Source organism: Sarcophilus harrisii, chromosome 5 (assembly GCF_902635505.1).
Source record: "Sarcophilus harrisii chromosome 5, mSarHar1.11, whole genome shotgun sequence".
Lineage (NCBI taxonomy): Eukaryota > Metazoa > Chordata > Mammalia > Dasyuromorphia > Dasyuridae > Sarcophilus > Sarcophilus harrisii.
The window spans coordinates 266,027,970-266,047,842 of NC_045430.1; the positions used below are offsets into that span (position 1 = coordinate 266,027,970).

General features: G+C 37.0%; 1 protein-coding gene and 1 long non-coding RNA gene across 12 annotated transcripts in view; one reads left to right on the forward strand and one right to left on the reverse strand.

Annotated features, from left to right (window-relative positions):
* Nucleotides 1–19,873, forward strand: part of RBMS3 (RNA binding motif single stranded interacting protein 3) — a 1,441,154-nt gene that overhangs the window by 1,314,259 nt on the left and 107,022 nt on the right. The gene's annotated exons all lie outside the window — the stretch shown is intronic.
* Nucleotides 1–19,873, reverse strand: part of LOC116419226 — a 42,065-nt gene that overhangs the window by 3,573 nt on the left and 18,619 nt on the right. Inside the window, exons 2-3 of the long non-coding RNA XR_004229485.1 lie at nucleotides 2,418–2,620; nucleotides 31–331 (exon numbers count right to left, since the gene is read on the reverse strand). This is a non-coding gene — a long non-coding RNA (uncharacterized LOC116419226). The remainder of the gene's footprint in view (nucleotides 1–30; nucleotides 332–2,417; nucleotides 2,621–19,873) is intronic.

Here is a 19,873-nt window from a genome sequence, read left to right on the forward strand (position 1 = left end):
AATAATAATCATGATTGAAGAAAAGTGTACCAGGGCAAAGCAGACGTGGGCAGTTCTTGCTTGGTGCAGGAGCTTGGTCCAGCCCAGGATCGGTTCCCTTTGCTCACGATTGGAGGAAAGAAATGCATTTTTTGTTGCTGATATGGTTTTCATTTTCTCACTCTGAGCACTTTTGTTTTTGCCAACTTGATTGGAGGAGAGAAGGGGGCAATGGGAGGGAGAGATTATGAGCATCATGAACCAAGGATGAATGGCTTGGGCATGTTCAAGAGGTAGGCACTCTTTTTGGATGGGCTGCCAGTGTTTCCGCTGAGTCTTTCTTGGCATGTTTCTTTGAGAAAAAGTAAATCAGCATTTCATACAATGCACACACACACACACACACACACAAAAAAAAAAAAAAAAAAAACACATGATATCCAGCTTCTCTGTCACTTTATCTCATCATTCAAATACTAAGGAGGATTTTTTTAAAACCCCAGCAGAATCTAGATTGAGGTTTTATATCAACTCCTTCTCCAGGTCCTTGAAGCTGATGATACAGAGTTGGAGGACAGGCAGGTTTAGATAATAGCACACTTGTGAGAGAGAGGCAATGAATAGGTTCTAGAGAAATGGTCTGAAGGCCTAAAACCAAGAAATCCATATCTTTTTGGATAAGTCATGGAAACTCCTTGAGCCTTGGTTCCCTTAGTAAAGGTTTCTCATCTATGAAATGGAGGTCAAATATCATGAACTCTAGGTTCCTGTGGAGTTAGAAATCTATGATCCTAAATGAAAACAAAATGGCACCCAGTGATACATACATACAAAACAAAACCACACACACTTTGATCAAGTAACACTGGCCTCTTTGCTGTTCCTTAATAAGCCCTTCCATTTTCCTGGATATTTTTTCTGGCTAGCCCCACCCCAGAATATCTTCCTTCCTCATTTCTGCCTCTGGACTTTCCTCACTTCTTTTATATCTCAGCTAAAACTTCACCTCCTACAAGAAGTTTTTTCTCCATCCTTCTTAAGTCTAGTGCCATCCCTTTGTTGATCATCTCCACTTTATCCTGTCTCCAGCACATTGTACTGTGCCTGGCATATAATAGGTGCTTATTAAATGTTTACTGAGTGACTCATGATCACTCAGCTGGTGTCTGTCAAAAGCAAAAATTTAGCTCCTGATTTCTTGACTCTCCTACACCTTCCTAACTCCCACCCTTTAAATACCATTTCATAAAGAAAAAGTCTGCTCTTCCCACAATGGTTAAGATTGCTTGGCTTGGCTTTTTAAGGGGATGAGACGTGGATAGCTTAAGCTTAAAAATCTGGAATTGTATTGTGTTAACATCCCTCAGCTCCCTCTCTCTTCCTTGAATATTTTGGGGGCTCGCTGGGTCGTCTGGTTTATGTCCTGGAAAAGCTTACCCATAAGCTACAAATTCCATCGACAAATCTCCGTCCAAGTCCTGAGCTCCTTCCTCTCTGGTTTGCGCAGCCAAACCAATGTATAGCACCAAGTGGGCCCACACAGGAAAGAGGGCAAAAGTCCCGCCAACTCAGAAAGAGGAGACAGGCTTGGAGGAAAGAGATCCCTCCTGAGAAAATAATGTACCTTTCTCCAGAATCCTAATGAAAACTCCGTCCTTGGGCTAATGTTAAATATCTTTTACTCACTGCCAACGGGAACACGCACTTCTGGCAAAACCTGAATATTTTGCCAGATGTCAAAGTATATAAGCTTCCCATGTGCTCCAGCACTGCTGTGGAGAGGAGGGATTGAGTCATGCGGACGTTTATTTCGACCCTCAGGACCTTGGAAGTATTCCTCGAGTATATCCCTCTACAGATGCAGCCACAGGTGTAGCTGTGTTTTCCTACACAGCCTCCCCCCCCCCCCCAATGACAGCCTCCATTTGTGTGTGGTTCTGTTTGTTCAATCTTCCCCCAAGGATCCTTCTAGCCAGGAGTCCAGGCTCTCACTATCCTGAGATTGGATGATGTATCAGGTTGGAGCTGAGGCAACCTAATTTGGGATCAAATTTTTGTGGTTGGGGGTAGTTTTATTGCAAAGAGAGGCAGCTGGCCCACCCACCATGTGCTTATCTTGAAAACAAGAATCCTGAGAAACTCAGTGGCTCAGTGGGCTAAACACTGGAATTGAATTCAGAGGCTGTGACCATGGCAGACCATGAACTTGGGTGCTCACACTGCCTGATGGGTACATTGCTCCATTAACCTCATCTGACTGTTCTGAGTAAGTGGGAAAGGGAAACATTTGGGGAAGGACAGAGTTCAGATGATTAGTCTTCTAACCTCAATAAAAACAGGAAAGCCAAAAAAGTCCCACCCCAAACCTCAAATACCAGCGCCACAACAAGCCCCCATGAACATACTGTGTCATGAATTATGCAGGGAATTGGACTCACCTCCTAACGAAGAATATGGAGAGTTTCACAACTGTTTGGTCCAATCCATATGCTTGTATTCTTCCCCCAAATATGAATGTGGTCAAGACACCAGTTCACTGGCTGGGACTTGGACGAGCTGTACCGCCTAATCATAACTTCCAATCCTGCTCATCGTCTGGCATTAGGGCAGCAAACAGATTTCCAGATCCCTCTCACTCTCCCTGGGGAATCATGTGGAGTCCACAAACTTAGATGACTCAGTAGCAAAGCCAAGGCCTAAAGAAATACCTCAGGTGTCTATTGGATATCCTTGTATTCCAAGGATTCACTGCCAAATTGCCACCATTTTCCCTCCCAATTAAGCAATTACAGAACTTCCCTCTGCGCTTGGAGAGTTTGGAGTAGATGAGGTCCACATGGAATATCTATTTTCATAGTTTCCCCCTACTTTATGCCTCTCCATCCTCCTATTTTCAGAATATACTTGAGATTTTATATGTGGGGATGGAGGGAAGAGGCAGGAAGGAATCTACCCCACCTTGGGGCATGGAACAGCACTGTCCCTCCTCTTCTCCCCCCCCCCCCATATGTGTGTGTGTGTGTGTGTGTGTGTATGTATATATAAAGCTATTCCTGTGTTCTGCAGACATGAAGTACCCTCAAAGCAGAAAGGAGAGTTCTTCCCTTAATGTACACTTTTCACATCAAAGAGGCTGTGGTTTGTCTTCATATGAGCCAAACAAAGTGTTGAAAAGAAGGGAAATGCATATCTCAATTTGCCACTGACTTAGACTGCCCAAAATGAGACTCAATAAGTTTTAGCCTCAAGTTCCATCCAGCTGGGAAGTGATAGGAATAAGAGGGAGATAACAAAGCCCCCCTGTCCAGAATGCCCTTAATGATGTACTTCTTCTCAATGATGTACACATTATTGCTCTAAGTAAAGATTGTTCCCTACTTTGAGAAAAAAAATAGGATTTTCTTGGTAAAGATACTGGAGTAATTGGCCATTTCCTTCTCCATCTTATTTTACAGATAAGGAAACAGACAAACAGAGTAAAGTGACTTGTTTAGGATCACTCAGCTAGTCAGTGTCTGAAGTCAGAATTGAACTCAGGGAGATGAGGCTTCCTGACTCCAGACCCAGAGCTCTGTGCACTATGGCATCAGTTAGCGGCCTCTTAAGCAGTAATTAGTTAAGAAATAGGATCCTCCATACTTTCTGGGAGACTCTGAACTATGAGTTGGGGTTATAGCTGCTATCTCATCACTTTCCCCCTAGATCAAAGATTGAAAGAAAAGGAGATTATAAAAGTAAACATGGGCCTTTCATTCACTTTCATTCACAAACCGTCTTTCTCACCATCTCTCCCTAATTCTTTCTCAATCTCTGTCTCCAAATTATGGATATTGACATGCATAAAGAATGGAAGCAAGGTTTGATGTATATCTTATATAGAGTATTTGGATAATTGTTCATTTAAAAGGGAAAAAATCCCTGCCTTTGAAAGGTAGCTTCTCATACCCTTCTCACAACTGATTTTAAAGTACAAAATATGAGGGGAAAGGGAGGGCAGTGATGTGAGCAGCAAGGTTAGAAGGGGTCCTGGGAGTAAAAGATAAGGACTTCATTCTGGGAAAGCAATATTGCCTAATGAATACAGGGTTGCTTTAGGAGGCAGAAGATGTGGAGTTCAATCTATAGTCCATTTGAGTTGTGGTGCTGGACAAGTGACATCCCTAAAACTGAACTTTTCCATCTTTGAAGAAGAAAAAAAAAGATAAATCTATAGTCCTTACTATATAAGGAAGATTTAAGCTTTACTTAGAATATCATCTCCAGAACATTTTATAACTCGTGAAAAGTGGCATTAAGGGGACAGTGGGCAAAGGCTCTTGTTAGCTTCTATTAGTCCCTGTTAGCCATTATTCTTCTCTCAACATGGGCAATGTGAGGTATTAGGCAGGCAGGATAAAATCCTAGTGCTTCTCTTGGATGAGCTCATAGTTTAATAAAGTTCTTTCTGATTCTAATTCCTGTATTGACCCCTCTAATGGTTGGCTTTGCATAATGATGACCCCAACTTTACAGTTGGGAAAGAGCTTATTTAAAAAAAACCTGACTGCCTTAAGGCAGAGTTGTCTCCTTAGTGTCTTTAGGTGAAGGTTATACTTGACTCTAAACATGTTGACAAGAGGAAAATTGAGAGATAAATGGATAAAGTTGAAGAGTAAAATAAGGCAAAGGGACAAAAGATCTTATGCTCTTGTTTGAAGAAAAATGGAAAGATGTAGGCTAAATGGTAGCACAGATATGTAAATTCTGAACCACTGGCAACCATGGAACCAAAGGGAAGGATTCCATCCAGTCAACAGATATAATTAGGTTTTAAACAATACAAACAAGCTCTTATACATCATGTGATCTTCTATCACATATAAACTCTCCAAGTGGAATAAGAATCAATCACCACTGGTTAACCAATTGAGCTACTTATATTCCTGGTATCTTTAAATGATGGGAGAAATTTGACAGTTGTTTAGAAAAGTTGTGAACCAATATAATAGTCATAGACCTCTGGATTTGGAAGATTTTAGGTCAAGATGACCCCCAGAAAAAGAATTACCCTTGACATGAAGAGTAAGGAGAGGTTTTATTATTCTCCTTTCTATCCCTCAACTGACCATGTGACTAGGGAAAAATCAATAAGAGGCCAGGTGTCCAGCTGAAAGCAGAGAAACATACTAAGGGAAAAAAAGTCACCCAAGAAAAGAGAGGCCATACTTAGAAGCAGAAGGAAACACACCAAATATATACACAGGTATAAATTTGTAAATATATAGATAGATAGATAGATATAGATATAGATATAGATAGATATATACTGATATCAGGTGTACTAATAGGTACAAAAAGTAGCCTCATGAGAGAGGAAACAGATTCAAGATAATGATAGCCACATGACTATCCATACACATGATCATTAGAGCCTAGAAAATTTTTCCACCTAAGAAATATTTCATGAAGTCCCTAAAAAGAGAAAAAAAAAGATTACCAGAAACCAGTTATTCTCAGGTACCTCTTTGCAAAATATGTTCATTTTCATTGGGTTCTAAATTTAATTTTACCCTTCCCCTGGATTCTGTGTGAATTTGTAGGAGACTGTGACTCAGATTTGGGAGAGGAGATGATTTGTTTCAACAATTCTTATAATAACATCATAAGAAATATTAAGTGCTAAAAGCTAATTGAAGCTACTGGCTGATAATCAATGGGACAGACACCAGTAGAGGCTCATGAACTTTAGTATTAGAAACCCAGCTCCTAGTGTTACCCTAGAAAACAGAGGAGGCATTGTCAGCCAAATCCTTGGGATCCAACACATATGTGACTAGAAATTTTGGAAAGTAGCATCAAAGGGGTGTTAAAATAGTAATAATAGATCCCATATCCAGAGTCAAAAGAAGCCTTAAAAACCAAATCTTCTGAATTTGTGGATGAGTTTATTATGTAGGTTGTCCAAGATAGCAAATACAGTAAGCATGACATATGTGAGTAGAATGTGGGTTTCTGACATTCGAGTCAATGTTCCTTGAGTAGTTGGTGATTGTTTGAGATAAATAAGGAAGAATAGCTCTACTAGAATACTTTAGAGATCTGTGCCAATCCCTATGCTATTTGACATTTTTTATCAGTGACTTTTTAAGTGAGATACCAGGCTTGGACTTGAAAGATCTAAGATCACCTCCTAGCAAGGAAATGACAAACAAGTCCTTTAAGCTTTTGAGTACACGGACAGCTCTCTAACACTGTGTGTTTTGGTTGACTTGGAAATCTGCCTCATTGGAGGGAATTCCCATGCTAAAAAATCCCCTATACTGATGAAATCACAAATCCAAACAAAGTGGTTGAGTAACAAACATTTTAGTTTTTTTTGATCTTTTTTTTCCAAAGTTTTTTAGTTTCCAAACATATGCATAGATAATTTTCAACATTCACCCTGGCAAAACTTTTTGTCCCATTTTTTTCTCCCTCCCTTCCTCTCACCTCCTCCCCTAGATGGCAAGTAATCCAATATATGTTAAACAGGGGCAATTCTTATATACATATTTCCATAATTATCAAGCTGCAAAAGAAAAATCAGATCAAAAAGGAAACAAAATGAGAAAGAAAACAAAATGCAGGCAACTAACAACAAAAAGAGTGAAAACACCATATTGTGGTCTACACTCAGATCCCCTAGTCCTCTTTCTGGGTGCATATGACTCTCTTCATCATAAGACCATTAGAACTGGACTGAATCATCTCATTGTTGAAAAGGGCCACGGCCATAAGAATTGATCATCATATTATCTTATTGTTGCCGTGTACAATGATCTCTTGATTCTGCTTATTTCACTCAGGATCAGTTTGTGTAAACTCTCTAAAATCATCCTGCTGATTATTTCTTATAGAACAATAATATCCCATAACATTCATATCCCATACTTATTCAGCCATTCTCCAACTGATGAGCATGCACTCAATAACAAACACTTTAGATTAGAGAGTCAGGACCCAAAGCTATATTAACAAAATAAAATATTGCCTTAAATTTAATAAGAGGAAAGGTAAAGAAGGGGAGATGAGCGGCACTCTGCAGATATGAAATTTCATCAATGTATGACGGTTCCAGGGAGGAGTTTCCCCACAACTGAGGGTCATAGCTTTTCTACAATTTACCATTTTAGAGACTTGTCCAGGATCACTCAGGCAGTAGATGTCAATGACAGGACTTGAATCCAGATCCTTCTGACTAATCCCTATCAGCTATGCCATGCTATCCCTTGTGAATGTAGTTTTATACTCTTTCTCTGAATTCTCATTGAATAGACTTATTTTTAGGCAGAAATTTCAAATTTAGTTGTGGATTTTTTTGTGGGCTTTATACAAATGATGCATGAGAATCTCTTGATATGAAGCAAAACCATCACTATCTGTATAATTTATTATCCATTATTGTGGGATGCTTAGCATAGTGCCTTGTATGTAGTAGGTGCTTAATAAATATTTATTGATTAAGTGCATCTTCTCTGTAGCTTCTTTGGGGCCTCTGGAAAAGTTCTGCCCTCCTCAGCATTATATTACCTCTTATATTGTTCTTCTCTTCCTCTGAACAGACAAAGGGAAAGGACCCCTGTCATCCTGAGTAAGGATTTCATGTTTTGTTAGAGTCATGGGGGTGGGAGGAGGCAAGAGGGAAAAGAGGAGTCAAGAATGCTGACTTTGCAGTGCAGCCACTTATTTGTTTCTCCTTCTCAGGACACTGCATGACACTCACATCTGAAATTCCACCATGCCTCTGACAGTGTTTTACCAGATGATTGATTGCAATGTATATTTGTTCTGCATAGCAGCATAATCCTGTATCTCAGTCTCACAGAGAAGCCAAATTGCAGCCCATTGGGATTCTTTGTTACATCGATTCCAATGACAGAGTCGAGATGATAACTTTGTAAGAGCGGGGCAAAGAAACAACAAAAGAAATAATGTAGCATCATACCCATAAATTGTATCACCTGACTTAGTCTTCATTTAGCTTTGAAATAATCTCTTTGGGAGGGGGGTGAGAACCTACTGAGGTTTTGTTTTTGCCAGTCAAAAGAGTGTTAAAGTCCTAACTTTTGTTGATGGCAGGTAGATAAAATTAAGATGTCGATGTGGAATTTGGAGGCAGGTGACTTGTCTTCTTTACTCAGCTTTGATTTTTGCTCAGCTTATTTGATCCTATTCAGGACTTAGGAAGCAAAGTGATCTTAGGGCCTCAACTTCTAGTCAGTTTCTGAATTGTTTGCTAGCTTTTGTTTCAGTGTTTGGTAGGGTCTGTGTGTATGTGTGTATGTGTGTGTGTGTGTGTGTGTGTGTGTTTTCAGGGCTGTAAAAGTTATGGTGGTGGAAACAGAAAAGAATATTTCAATGAAAACTCCATTTTTAAAATTTTATAGGTAGTTATATATATTTATATTTATTTGCATATATATTTATAGGTAGTTATTATAAGACACTGAGTCTTATGAACAAAGGACTTTCTAATTAAAAATCAAATAGATGAATGAGGCAGCACAATTCAAATCAGTACCATAGCCAGAAACTTTAATAATAATAAAAACAAATGAATTTAATCTTATTTTGGGACACTCTGAATAGTTTAGTTTGACATCACCTACAAGGTGTTAGGATTCATAGCCTGATCTGTGGACCAAAGAATTGTTACCCTTTCCTGATTAGTCAACCATTGCTCTCATGATATTTCTAAGATCTTGTCACCTCTAGTTCTTATTATCCTATTCAAATGCTTCCTCAGATAAAGCTATTGAGCTAATAATGAAGGAGAAAGAATATGTGATATCTAGACAGTAGTTGAGACTCAAAGCCTAAATTTGCTATTTACATGATCTCAGACAAGGTCACTCACCTATAAAATAAATAGATTGGACTATATAATCTTTAGCAGCAATTCTTAAAGTAATGTCCAGGGAACACTGGAGGGGGTCCCCATAACCTTTGCAGGGAGTCTGCAAAGTCAAAACTATTTTCATATTACTATATCTTTTATTTCTAATATATAAAGTCATACAAAAACTTTTGGGAGGATCTTCAATTTTTTTTTGAATGTTAATTGATTTAATTTCATTTGCTACATCAACATGTTTGTACATCCTTGCTTTCCCCTGAAGATCTCAAAACCTTGACATCCTTAAGCACTAGTCTCATCACTTCCAACCTACTTCTTCCCCTGACCAGTAGGGCCAACAAGAAGGATTGTCAGACTTTAAAAAATGCAGAACATGTAGTTTCTCAACCTTTTTTAATCCATCAAGTCTTTTCCCCATACCAGTACTGTCTACACATCAGAGTGATCACATTGTAGACCTCAGTATCTCATAGAACTAAACCAACTCCATGATCTATACCTTTGAAATTCCACTTTGAAAATTCATTTTCACAACTCTTATTTATCTATTAATTTCACTATGCAATCATACTAGATTTACTATTCCTTTCCATTGTCATCTCTTTTCACTAAATCACACTCTTCATTTTATTCTCCTTTTACTTTTTTTTTTTTATTTAATAGCCTTTTATTTAGAATTTATACATGGGTAACTTTACAGCATTAACAATTGCCAAACCTCTTGTTCCAATTTTTCACCTCTTACCCCCCCCCACCCCCTCCCCTAGATGGCAGGATGACCAGTAGATGTTAAATATATTAAAATATAACTTAGATACACAATAAGTATACATGACCAAAACATTATTTTGCTGTACAAAAAGAATCAGACTCTGAATTATTGTACAATTAGCTTGTGAAGGAAATCAAAAATGCATGTGTGCATAAATATAGGGATTGGGAATTTAATGTAATGGTTTTTAGTCATCTCCCAGAGTTATTTTTCTGGGCATAGCTAGCTCAGTTCATTACTGCTCCATTAGAAATGATTTGGTTGATCTTGTTGCTGAGGATGGCCTGATCCATCAGAACTGGTCATCATCTAGTATTGTTGTTGAAGTATATAATGATCTCCTGGTCCTGCTCATTTCACTCAGCATCAGTTCGTGCAAGTCTCTCCAGGCCTTTCTGAAATCATCCTGTTGGTCATTTCTTACAGAACAGTAATATTCCATAATTTTCATATACCACAATTTATTCAGCCATTCTCCAACTGATGGACATCCATTCAGTTTCCAGTTTCTAGCCACTACAAAAAGGGCTGCGGATCTTCAATTTTTAAGAGTGTAAAAAGGCCCTCATTTATAAAAAAAGTTAATTCATGAAATATTTTATAGATATTCTGAATTACTATTTTAGGACAGTGCTTTATAGTCCCAGAAGTGCTAGGTAATTGACATTACCTAATTAAATACTAAAATTATTAATATTCTCTATATAAAATTATCATAAAGAGAATACTATACTAATACTTATTACTATATTATATTAATACTAACTACAACTACCTACAAAATTTGAAAAGTGGAGTTTTCATTGAAATATTCTTCTCTGCTTCTACAACCCTAAAAACACAAACACACACACATATATACACACAGAGGACATTAGAGTTAGCATAAATTTAAGATCTTGGTAAAAGCTCAGAGGATAGTGAAAAAACCCTTATATTTCCAGGTTCTGAAATGTATTAAACCTTTCTGTTAATTGATATCACTTGTATTTGGGTGGTATATGGGAAAAGGAAGGAAGATGAATTACTAGAAACTATCCTGCTGTGCATATCCCTAGGAAACATTATAATATGTCCAGAAAGTTTATAGATTTGATGATGCTGGTAGCAAAGAATGATGCTACAAAAGCTTTAGCCTGACTTTGATCACATGGACCAACACACTGGGCTTTTTGCAGGTGTGGATGACAAGAATCAGTGACATGATACATGATCTACTCATAAATTCAGAGTGCAGAATCTCAGGAAGGGACCTTAGAGATCTAGTCCAAATCTCTCACTCTTCAAATGAGAAAACTGGTTTTGAGAGAAATTAAATGACTTGTCCATGGATATACAGGTGATAAATAGCAGCTCCAGGATATGAGATAGGTCCATTGACTCTGAATAAAACACTGTCTCTACAGCACCACATTATCTGTCAGAGGATGTAAGTTCTGTTCCCAGAAGTAGCTGAATTAGTCTCTGGTTGGAACATTTTAGCCTTCCTGATGCATTTCAGTTAATCAGAGAGCTTGGAACTTAGCTAGGTGCCAGGGACCCAAAAGTAGTGTATAAAGCAGCCCCTAGGCTCATGGAGCTTTTCTCCTAAGGGAAAAAATAACATATTTATACAAGTATGCAACAGCATAACTATAAAGAGAATAAATACAAAATAATTAAGCTTAAGTTTGTTGAAGGAGGAGAGAAGGGAGAATCAGAAAAAGCTTCATGAACGAAGACAGACTTCAAGAAATGGAAGTGAAGATGGGGGAATAGGGAATGGTCATTACAAAGTCACTAAGGTGAGAAATGTGTAGAATGTGTGAGCAATAGAGAGAAGGTCATGTTGACTGTATCACAAAGTAGAGGGAGTGAGTAATGTCCAATCAGGATAGAAAAATATAAGGGACAGTTTGTGAAGCACTTTAAAAAGTAAATCAAGGTTATTATATATTTTAATCACATACATAATAATAGGTCTTTATTTTAAGGGATATTAATTGATAGAAGTATTTAGAATAAATTTGAAATTTGAGGTAGGAAACCCAAAAAGTAGAGATATATTAAGAGTTTAAGAGAGTTTGAGTGCACAGCATGATGCAAAAGAGAAATAGCAATATTTGGCCACAAATTGACTATGTGGGATAAGGAACAGTGAGAATAATGACAAAGTTTCCAATATGGCAGGCTGGAAATGTAGTGAGGCCTTCAGAAGAAATAAGGAAGTGGGGAGAGAGGTGTTTTGAGGAGGAAAGATAATGAAGTCTGTGTTAAAAACTTTTAAAAATTTAAAGTTTTAAACTTTGAAATGTCTAATCAACAAATTTGTTAATATAAACCTGAAGCTCAGAAAGAAAAGCTAGACCTGGACAAATAGATCTGGGATCTTTGGTGGCAAAGAGATAATAGAGTTGATGAGATTAAGAGCAAATGTAGAGAAGTAAAGAAAACTTAAGACTGAACACTAGGAAATACCCATAGTTAGGGGTATGAGCCAGTGACTGAACAGTCAGAGAGATAGGCAGAGAACCTGGCTTGAGAAGTGTCAAAGAGTGTCTAAAAGAAGAGGGTGTCCATCAGTGGCAAATGCAAATAATAAGTCTAGAACATAGGTTCTTAAACTGGAATCATAACTTTTTTATTATTTTGAAAACTATTTCAATACTAGTTTCTTTTGTAATCCTTTGTATTTTATTTTATTTATTTAAAAACATTCTGACAAAGGATCAGTTTTACCAGACAACCAAGAACTCTATGAAAGGAAAAAAAAGTTAAGAAGCTAGTATAGAAAAATAGAAAAAAAGACCATTTAACTATTAAGAGACCATTGATAACTTTAAAGAGAGAATTTCAGTTGAACAATATATGTGAATTAGCAAGACGAGATCAATAACAACAATCTTTTTTTTTTTTTTTTTTTTTTTTTTGTAAAGCTAAAGACACAAAGGGCATCATATGGGATTGGAATTGGAGATGTTTTCGCACCAGCTCAAGAGTTGTAACCTGAATTTATTTCTAGGATGACAGCTTTCAAAAGTAGGATACTTTAGAAAACATCTCTGTGTTCTCTTTAGCTTTAACTGTTGTTCAGTCATTTCAGTCACGTCCAATTCTTCTTGAGCTCCATTAGGGTTATCTTGACAAGATACTGGAGTGGTTTGTCATTTTCTCTTTCAGCTCATTTTTACAGGTGAAGAAACTGAGGCAAGCAGGGTTTAAGTCACTTGCCCAGGTCTCACAGCTAGGAAGTGTCTGAAACCAGATTTGAACTTTGGAAGAAGAGACTTCCTGAGTTCAAGCTCAGTACTCTATCCACTTTCCCACTTATGTCCCTCTCTTTATCTTACAGATGAGTTAATTAAGGTGTTTACATGACTTCCCAAAGTCATGTAATTGACAGGCAAGAACCCTGAAGAACACTTCTGACCTCTCCCTCCAAGTGATCCAGTGCTCTTAATCTCAAAGAAGAAAATTAACCCAATATTTCTTCTTTTTGATTCCTCATAGGTCTTCTCCTTCATATCTACTTCTCCCCAAATTCCCATCATGTTTTTTCTTCTCCCATTTGAGTGTAAGCTCCTCAAGGACAGAGACTATCTTTCTTTTTGCTTCTTTTCCTCTTCCCAGCACATAGCACAGTGCCTAGAATATGATTAATGCTTAATAAATGCTTGTTGACTTGTCTTGATTTTACAACTCGGGAGTTAATACATAAGATCCATAGTGAAAACATCTTAAGTTCTAATCACATATGATGCTCACCGTGTCTTTACACAACACTCATAAATTATTTGTTTCTCTGTCATCAATAAAGCCGGATCTATTATTTATTACTCATTCGGACTTCCCAACTTCACCGAGTCATTGACAGTGTTAGTTTCCCGAGTCATCTTGGGCATTAAAAATTATCAACTTGTTACATAAGACAAGGATTGAGTCTAATGAACCCTTGTTTCCTACATATTTTCCCCAGGGAATGGAAATAGGCAGCTAAAATACAATTCATGTCAGATTGTCTAGAAAACAGCAAGTTACCAAGGCAACACTCCCTGCTTTTGCCATCATATAGAGATAGGGTAAATCATTTATTTTATAAATGTTACCACGGCAACACAAACTGCTTGGGAAATCACTGGAGGATTGAGAGTGAGGGTAATGACAGCCTATAGAATTATTCTTTCCCTCCACAGGACATCGGAATAAAATGACCACAACTAAACAAAACTATATATGCCTAAGTTTATATGCAATCTGTGTACTCATTGAAACTGGATTGCATAAGGGATAGAATACCTAAAGTATGGTTATCAAGAAAGAGAAGATGGTGTCCTCTGCTTCTATGACCCAAATGGAAGCTGCTCATTTTTTATTTTCACTTTTGCTAGGACAGCCCTAGAGATACTGAATTTTTTTTTTCTCCTGGGTTTCGTTCCTCTGGAAAAGGCAGCTGCCATAAAGAAATACGTAGCCCCAGATAAATAGCCTAACTCACTAGACTTCCTCCAAGTGTGGATGACAGAAAGAATATAAGTGAATTAGTCATCCGTGATAAGCACGGCAATATATATGTCTGTTGGTCCTCTTCGAGAATAAAGGACAAACAACAATCCATAAATATTTTGTGTTTTGCACACAGTATGTGTATGTAATCAATGCTTCATCAACTGAATGAATATGGATAAGCGTACACTATTAAGATTTGTACACACACACAAATATAAGGAACTATATAATGTAAAGAAATATATTTAGGTAGGTTTTTAGAACCCTTTCAATGAAACAACTCTCTCTGTGTTTAATTTAAACCCTGGTTTTCTCAAGTCTATAGTATTGAGTCTACATTAAACTACTTTCTTTAGTCTACTTTTAATTATAAATATTTTCCTAACTCATTGTTACTTAGATATTCATAATCTTCTACTGGTAGCAGTGTTTATTGTTTTGCTTATAGGTATTATTATGAATAGACAAGGGATTAAAGAGTTGAAGAGACTTTAGAGGTCAGCAAACAGTCCCTTATTTTTTTAGGGAGAAAAAACTGAGCTTAGTCATTTTACCACTGGAATCCCTCTCATCCATGGGGAATTAATTGCCCTATAAGACCACTTTGATACATTTCAGGAAAAATATACTACCCCAAATCATTTTGAGGGATCTCAAAAATAGTATATACTTTTTACTAGAAAAACATGAAAAAGTATGGCTATCTCAGGATACTAATACGATCATGTATTAGAGGGAATGGGGCACCCCCTTTTTATATTAAAGATAGAAAGCTATCTCAATTGTGTAGACAGATCAGAGAAGCATAGATTTAGGACTGGAATGGAACTAAGATGTCATCTAGTCTAAATCCATTTACTCAGAAATGAGGAAAATGAGGGAAATGACTTGTCCAGGGTCACTGAACTGATAAATGGAAGAAATTAATTTTGACCCCAAGTTTTTTATTTTTATAAATGAAGGAAAAGTTGTACCTGACTGCCTTTTCCCTGCCAACTACAGGAGTTACATTGCGGGTTGAGAATGACAATTGACATTACACTAATGAACTTGAAAGAAAATTGTTCAGGTCTTTTGGGTCATGATGTTTCATTCAAGTCTTTCTGTCAGAGTTTTATTGAATTTTAATCAGTAACTTAATGACAAGTGGCAAAATAAGAAGCCCAAAATGACAGGCAGGACCCCCCGTATTTCCAAAGACTTAGATAATATAAATTAGCATAAAGGAAATGGTAGATGAGACCCATTCACCCAACAGATCTTCAATAAAAAAGCACAAAGTAAATATTACAAGTTTTCCAAATAGCTCAACTTATTTTCAATCTGATTTATCTAATATCTTCCTGGCTCCACATTTATGGGTGTGTACTAGTGGATTTCTATTTTTCATCAACCTGAAGGTACATTCGTGATTAATCCAAAGCTTATTCACCATTGCCTTCATTTTGGAAATTCTAAGAGTTCAGAAGCTCTCTAGAAAGTCATATTACTTTGCTGCATAAATTAATTTACTTTGTTGTTATCTCATTTTGCTCTTTTGTTTCTTTTCGAAGCATGATGGGATTCTTAAATAGTAAAACAGGGTGGGTGAGAAATAAAGCCATGTCAGGGACACCAAGGCATAGTTGGAGTAATGAAGACCCAAGTTTGAAATCTTTATCCGTGTTACTCAAGTGAGCCACTGAACTACACTCAGCCTCAGTTTCCTCATCTCTAAAATGGGGGTAGTAATAACACTCCCAGAGTTGCAAAAATCAAGTGATATGATATGGATTGTCCCAACTACCTATTTAGTTTTAAGCTCCTTTAAAAGCACTTCTTTAACTTAAAACTCCTTAAAGCTTAAAACTATACCCTAAGACTTTTGAGAGACCCTCTGTATATAGAGCACTTTGCAAATAAAACTAAAAGCATTATAAATGTCCCTTATTGTGTTATCTATTAACTAGAATCTTTGTTTTTACCTGGTCCATCAATCCAAAGATGATATTTCAATTAAATTTAATTTAACATATTCATATCGAACATAGAAACAACCCACTGTTGGAAGTCTCATTCCCAGTTCTTAACTGAGATAAATAAAGTCACTTTTAACAATTCTTTTGAAAATAAACTTATATGGCTACATTATCCCAAGTCTCCTCATTTATTGGTCAACAGGCTGGAGTGGAGATGCCTTCCTCCAACATCCCTTACAACTCCAACTTTCTGAGATTCTTTGTTCCTAATAACAGGAGGAATAAAGACCAGGATTCTAAAGTCATTGTTCTGCTGAACAGTTTCCTTTTTTAACATTCCCTGAGGCAGAAATATAGGGACTCCGATCCTTCCTTGCTCAGAGGCAAAATGGTAATTGATAGCATCATGCATGAAGTTATGATGCCCTTGTCTCCACACTAGGCTCCCTATTCCCACATCCTACTAAGCCTTCTGTGATCACTCCAGTTAAAAGTGCCCCCTTTCATGCCTTGGAAGTTTTTACTTTACTCTATTTGCCAGTCTTTCACTTTCCAGTTGCCGTCTCAAGTCTTTGCCCTCTCCTTTCCAACTAGATTTGTCTCCTTTAGAAAAATCTCCTTGAGAAAGGTTAGATGTTTAATGCTACTGTTCATGAACCATTTTTTTCAATACCTCTTTTGGGATTTCCATGAGGTTCGATTGAAAAGATGCTGACAAAAATCAGACACACTTGGTTTGCATTTGTTTGTATCTGATAAATAGAAAAGGGCTCCTCGGAGGATTGCCATGGCCAGATTGGGATTTTGAAGTCTATATCAACAGCTTTGTAAAAGATGAACTGGATATGACAGAGAATGGGGTCAGGGAGGTTGTCACAATAGTCTGGGTAAGAATCAGGAGTGATTGCATCAGGAGTGGCCAGAAGGACAAAGGTGCAAAGGTACGGTTAAAGGTAGAACCAATGTAACTAGATTGACAATTGATGGGATATGGGATACGGAGGCTAGTGGAAACCTGAGTAGCCAGGGTAACTCAAAGGATGACCAGAATCTTCAATAAAAACAGGGAAGTTTAGGGGAGATTCTCTCATAGAATTCCTACTTGCATTATTCAGAACACTAACTTTGCTTCTAATACTGTTTGGTCTTAACTATATAATAGAAGATAGATGTTAAAGAACACACACAAATTGACAGACTGTTTAAAGAGTGGGAGAAAGAAGCTTATTCTTTGTTGGAAACTGTTTAAATATAAATAAAATTCTTAGTTTCTTGAGTTCCATTTAACAAAATCGAAAGCTACCTTAATTATCAATCTTTAAGTTCTGAATAATAAGCTTGAGATAGCTTTTAAAAAGGAATAGAACATCAAAGAGTCATGTTTAAAGACATATTAATCAATTGACATGAAAGTGCTATCAAAAGAATGCATTTTTAGAACAGAGAAGCTCCAAGTAGGAAGGAATCAGTGGAACGGAATAGATTAACGAGATAAAGAAAAAGGAAAATGACCAACGCATGAAGCAATATCCTAGAATGATTAGAAAGTTAAGAGATCAAGAGTCCAAGTGGAGAGGTAATCTTGGCAAGAAAGAGAATTGACTCTCCTCAAAAAGGAAAACAGGAAGAAACAGTAGGTAAAGACAAAAATGTATTTGGAAGTATAGAGGAGTAGGGATTAAGACACTCATGACAGATAGCTGTCATCCAAAGAAAATTAGTCATGTGTTGGATGAGAAACAGCTGAGGGTAAACTTGGGGGCTTAAAAGAGAAAAAAACATTTGGAATTGTCAGTATTCCAGTCCTGTGGGGCACAGTGGAAATTTTAGTTAGCATGAAACTGGAGCAGACTCAGGTTATTTTTACTATAATATCTTGTCACTCACAGTGGTACTGAAGTAAGATATAGAAAAGTCAATGGTGGGAGTGGACTAGGGTTAGAAATTTTCAGGATGGAACTATAGAAAAGCAGAAGAAAAAGGGATTCCCAGAGAAGATGAATGCCTTGTTGGAATGACTAATTTTAACTGTGAAGGAAGATAAATGAATCCAGAATAATATAGAAGAAATGGAAGAAAAAAGAGGGATTGAAAGAAGCTCTTCAGATCATTATAAGGATAAAGAGAGGATAAAACTGGGGCAGCTAGGTAGTGCAGTGGATAGAGCACCAGTCCTGAAGTCAGGCGGACCGGACTTCAAATCTGGCCTCAGACACTTAATACTTCCTAGCTGTGTGACCCGGGGCAAGTCATTTAACCCCAATTGCCTCAGCCAAAAAAAAAAAAAAAAAAAAAAAAAAAAAAAAAAGGTAAAATGGGAAAGGTGTAATAAAAAGGGGAAAACATTTACTACATGCCTACTATGTTAGGTACTGTGCTAAGTACTTTACAAATGTCACATTTGATCCAACAACTTTTTGGAGTAGATCACAGTAATTATCCCCATTTTACAACTTTGGAAACTGAGATATACAAAGCTTAAGTGACTTTCTCAAGATTACACAATTAGTAAATGTCTGAGGTTGATTTGGGATTCAGGTCTTTCTGATTCCGGATCCAGTGCTCTGTGACATCTTAGTTGGAAGATGAAAGGACTGGGAGTTGGAAAATGAGATCTAGAAGACAGCCTAGAAAAAGTAATAGAATTGATGATGTGAACTTCAAAGAAGGAAGGATTATTGAAGTGACTGAAGAGGTCAATAAGCTCCTTCTGTGAGTTATGGGGCATCAGGGAGGACACAACTGAATTGGAGAGTATGGTAAGCAATGCCATATCTTCAAGAGAAAGTCAGGTTTCAGTGAGTGCTATTAGTTGAGAAAAGAGTTCAAGGATGAAGGAGAGTTTGTTACTAAAAGAATTGGGAAATAAAGTATAATGTGTAGGGAGAGAAAGATTGGAGTTGAAAGTACAGTAAACAGTAGTTGGGGAGTGGGATTTTTATCCTGACATTTCATGGTTATGAATGACAAAAATTAAGGGACCAGAAGGTTAGGATTTGTCAGCTCTGAGTCATGATAGTATCAAGAAAGCTAATGATCCTGGAAGTAAATAACAAATTAATTGGCATGATTAGTTGTTGTCACGATGACTCTTTCACAGATCCCACCTACCAAATATTTTCTGGTTTCCATTAGACCAAAAAAAGGAACATAGAAGTGTCATCATTGGTGATTTCTTCTCCCCCTTCAGTTGTGGTCAGTGTGATTTATGAAATCATTGGCACAAGATCTAGCCTTGGAAATTGAAGGTTCAATGATATCTCTATGAAGTCTCTTGTCATCCAATTTTAGTTCATATTGAGCATTATGTAAACACTTAGATTAAAAAAAAAGATTTTTTAAAATTATTAGTATAAGTGTAAATAAGCAAATGGGTAACAGTGGTTACCCTAAAAAACCAGAGTTCAAATCTCATCCCAGATACTAACTATGTGATCCTGAAAAAATCATATAAACTTTCTTGGCCTCCAGTTAACTCATTGGTAAAATGAACATAATAGTACCTGCTTCACTGCTTTCACTTGTGAAAATGAAATGAAATGAGAAATCTTTATAAACCTTAACATTCCATATGGATGCTACCTATAAATTATATGATTATATTGCTGGTCCTAAGCTAGGATTCAGAAATAAGAATATTCTCACCTGCAAAGACCTCTGAAAAAGTTAGATCTATTTAAACATAAGCCTATATTTAGCGATGTAAGTAGAAATACATCTTAGTTACTAATTATTTTCTTTTTTATTTCCTATGCTTCTAATCCAGATTTATATCCCAAGTCAATAAGTATAGTGGGTTTTTAC